The sequence below is a fragment of the Procambarus clarkii genome, chromosome 1 (genome assembly GCF_040958095.1).
Source record: "Procambarus clarkii isolate CNS0578487 chromosome 1, FALCON_Pclarkii_2.0, whole genome shotgun sequence".
Classification (NCBI taxonomy): domain Eukaryota; kingdom Metazoa; phylum Arthropoda; class Malacostraca; order Decapoda; family Cambaridae; genus Procambarus; species Procambarus clarkii.
The window spans coordinates 18,728,415-18,733,530 of record NC_091150.1 but is presented as its reverse complement, the minus strand read 5'-3'; positions in this window follow the sequence as shown (position 1 = coordinate 18,733,530).

The window sequence follows — 5,116 nt, the reverse complement described above, 5'->3', positions numbered from 1 at the left end:
ACCTAATTAGAATGATTATGTCAGGTATTTCCTAATAATGCTAATTTTCTCAGAGAGTACCGAGTGACTCTCACGCCTCAATGGGAAGGTATTGCGTCAGCTAAGAAGCCGAGACACCTAATATTTCCCCCTAATAAGTATTTAATATTTCCAGTCTAAATATTAAAAATATGAAGGAAAGTTCTTATTAAAACTGGATTTATTTAAAATCTTTAGTAAATAAGCGTTTTTTCTCCCAAAATTAAATTAGACTAACAGAAAACTGGACACGACCAGGCTGGAGTGAGGAGGAAGGGCGGCTCTGGGGCACTGCCACACAGGACGCACATGGCCACTCAGACGTGCTCACTCTTGTTATACTTGACGCCACATTTGTGCACACAACAGGGAGCATAAGACAAGTTAAAGTGGTCACAAGTCCAATAGATCAAACGGTTAGGACGCAAGCTACCCACCAAACCCATTAATTAGATATCAGGGTCCCATTGATCATATGCCTCTTGGATTATTGCTTGTATTACAATGTAATTGTTGACCAAACCACACACTAGAAAGTGAAGGGACGACGACGTTTCGGTCCGTCCTGGACCATTCTCAAGTCGATTGTGAGAATCGACTTGAGAATGGTCCAGGACGGACCGAAACGTCGTCGTCCCTTCACTTTCTAGTGTGTGGTTTGGTCAACATATTGTGATTGGCCACGTTATTGTGACTCCTCGTCTGCACACAATGTAAATATTTCACAGGTGACTTCAAAGCAAGGGAGATAGCTACAATGAGTAATAGCCTACCATATTTGTCCGGACGTCATATTATCTGAGGATACTCGGTGTGGCTCACTTCCTCAGTACAGGTGTACTCAGTACACCTGTACTGAGCACTTGCTCAGTACAGGTGTAAGAGTGGAGAATCTACTGATCATTTTTAACAGCTAAGCTGTGTCATGTATATTCACTAATATATTTAGTAGTAGGCTAATTTAATAATATTTCAGAAGCCTATTGTTATTCCATTTTATAAATTACCTAGAGGTTATGTACCTATAAACTCCCTAAGTATGTGGATTAGATAACACCCAGCAGAAGAAACAATTTAAATACTGTACATTTTGTTGAGTATAATTCAAGTAAATTTAGAAATAATTTAATAAACAAACTTAAATTAATTCAGCAGCAGGGAAAATTCCCCGCGACAACACAAGATACAAGTGTTGTTAACCTGGACGGTGTTGTGGGTCCAACACACAACAACAACAACAACAACAACAAGACTCACAACATTGTACAACTTCTCCAGCGTCGCTCCGTCATCTTCCTGGGTCCTGGTGCCTCAGGTGGAGTCTAGGTGTCCTCCCCCACCGGGTAGGACGCCAGCAGACACGAACACACAGGGTGAGAAGCAGGCAGACACGGACGCACAGAGTAAGGCTCCAGCAGACACGGACGCACAGAGTAAGGCTCCAGCAGACACGGACGCACAGAGTAAGGCTCCAGCAGACACGGACGCACAGAGTAAGGCTCCAGCAGACACGGACGAGCACACTTCCTCACTGCACTAGACAAACACTATCACTGGCTGGTCTTCGCCGCCACCACCCCACACACGCATGTTGGCACCATCACACACGGATGGGGGACCACCATCACCACCCCACACACGCATGGGGGCCACCACACACGGATGGGGGACCACCATCACCACCCCACACACGCATGGGGGCCACCACACACGGATGGGGGACCACCATCACCACCCCACACACGCATGGGGGCCACCACACACGGATGGGGGACCACCATCACCACCCCACACACGCATGGGGGCCACCACACACGGATGGGGGACCACCATCACCACCCCACACACGCATGGGGGCCACCACACACGGATGGGGGACCACCATCACCACCCCACACACGCATGGGGGCCACCACACACGGATGGGGGACCACCAGCACCACCCCACACACGCATGGGGGCCACCACACACGGATGGGGGACCACCATCACCACCCCACACACGCATGGGGGCCACCACACACGGATGGGGGACCACCATCACCACCCCACACACGCATGGGGGCCACCACACACGGATGGGGGACCACCAGCACCACCCCACACACGCATGGGGGCCACCACACACGGATGGGGGACCACCATCACCACCCCACACACGCATGGGGGCCACCACACACGGATGGGGGACCACCATCACCACCCCACACACGCATGGGGGCCACCACACACGGATGGGGGACCACCATCACCACCCCACACACGCATGGGGGCCACCACACACGGATGGGGGACCACCAGCACCACCCCACACACGCATGGGGGCCACCACACACGGATGGGGGACCACCATCACCACCCCACACACGCATGGGGGCCACCACACACGGATGGGGGACCACCATCACCACCCCACACACGCATGGGGGCCACCACACACGGATGGGGGACCACCAGCACCACCCCACACACGCATGGGGGCCACCACACACGGATGGGGGACCACCATCACCACCCCACACACGCATGGGGGCCACCACACACGGATGGGGGACCACCATCACCACCCCACACACGCATGGGGGCCACCACACACGGATGGGGGACCACCATCACCACCCCACACACGCATGGGGGCCACCACACACGGATGGGGGACCACCATCACCACCCCACACACGCATGGGGGCCACCACACACGGATGGGGGACCACCATCACCACCCCACACACGCATGGGGGCCACCACACACGGATGGGGGACCACCATCACCACCCCACACACGCATGGGGGCCACCACACACGGATGGGAGGACCACCAGCACCCCACACACGCATGGGGGCCACCACACACGGATGGGGGACCACCATCACCACCCCACACACGCATGGGGGCCACCACACACGGATGGGGGACCACCATCACCACCCCACACACGCATGGGGGCCACCACACACGGATGGGGGACCACCATCACCACCCCACACACGCATGGGGGCCACCACACACGGATGGGAGGACCACCAGCACCCCACACACGCATGGGGGCCACCACACACGGATGGGGGACCACCATCACCACCCCACACACGCATGGGGGCACACTCAGCTGACCTCTCATGGCGTAATGGGGCGCTCTTCGGGTTCATCTTTACTACGGCCGCCCTCTTGTACCATGTTGTTCCTGAATGTCACCCAGCCTGCACCTGCCACCCAGCCTGCACCTGCCACCCAGCCTGCACCTGCCACCCAGCCTGCACCTGCCACCCAGCCTGCACCTGCCACCCAGCCTGCACCTGCCACCCAGCCTGCACCTGCCACCCAGCCTGCACCTGCCACCCAGCCTGCACCTGCCACCCAGCCTGCACCCACTCACACCCTCGCAACGAATTGATGGCCCCGTACAACCCTTCACCTCTTTGTAAGACCTTAACCGGCATCGACCCCGCACCCCTCCGCTACGACTCTGGAACCTCCCGTCCTTACTATGGAGCTTGACGACCTGTAATACGACCCCGAGTATTACCCTGATGACCTCACTCTGACGAACGAGCATCTTAATCACCTTGAGTGATTACGAGTTTAATTTCGCACTAGTTTATATAGAAGCTATCTTATCCTGTCACAGTAGGAGAGACATAGGTGTATGTATATAGATATGGATATGTGTAGGTATATGTGTATATATGTACATGTGTGTGTATTTGTATACAGGATATGTGGAGGCTGGTTAGAATTGCATTTCACCTTTGTAAACGCACTTTAATGACACTATGTAAAAGACACCTCGAACACTGTTTATGTAGGACAGACGTAAGTCTGTGTATTTATGTCAGTAGATTAGATTAGCATTTTAACAGCACTACAATCACCTTCTGTGGTTGATTGTTCAATAAATCCCTGAACTATATGTTTAACAGATCTCTCACCCTGTCCAAGGAGGACAGAAGAAAATGTATATATGCTGGTTAGCATTGTGAATGTCTGGCCACGTCTGTGGTACAAACAAAACTTCGACCCCTCCCCCTCACTATAGTCTTGAGGACCCCCCTGTGACAACCCCCCCCCCCGCCCCCGCCATGAACTATGACCTTGACCAACTATAATTTGTCATTCAGGTCAATCATGGAAAAAACCTTTCCACGCCCCCTAAAAAAAATGGTTACCGAACGACGCCCAAAGAAAGTGTAATTTTTTGTCCACAAGCGTACAAGAATGGACGACATCCTGGCCTGGATACGAACCTAAGCCAAACCGGTCGTGAAGCACGGGGCGAGTGTGTTACCCCTGACCCACTGGGGACTAAAACACAAATGTAAATTAAAGATATCATGGTTGAGTTGGTTAACATATTGTGTTGGTCGGTGAGGCTATGGTCACCCCCGCCCGGACGGTGGCGTTCATAATAACCTAAGTGAACATAACGTGTCTGTCTTCCCCCTTTGTCATTGTTAGTTTACTACAACCCTGAACCTCCAACATCCCCCCCCCCCCACAACCTCTCATTACCCCCACCCCTCTTGTAGCCTCCCACTAGTATATACGTACAGTATATACATACTGGCTTCTTACGGGCTCGCCATAGCCTGTGCTACATGGGCACTTCGTTCTGAGTAGCTAAATTTAAAACAACAAACATACTGGCTTCACAGCCCCGCTCCTGTGCCAGGTGAGTCCACAACGGGCTCACCATAGCCTGTGCTACTTGGAACTTTTTGTTCCCAGTAGCGAATCTTAAACAACAACAACATGCTGGCTTACTGTATAGCGTGCAGAATATACAGTAAGGGAGACACCAGACCCTCGCCGCTTCTACCACACTTAAGAGTCGGATACACACTTTCCCTTTCTATTATGGTCCACTTTGGACTTACGGACCCGGAACCGTGTTGATGACATGCGACGCGCGTTCTCTCCTGCCTTACTATCCACACGTCAGACCATTATCAAAACAAGGATAGTTTCATGACGTATTTGTTAAAAACAGACTTTAAAATCTACGTAAGTTAGTACGTAACGTAGCATCCGCAGAACCATTATTCGTACATGACACTGAGGAGAGGCTTCGTACAACCAGCTTGTACAGTAAATATGCCT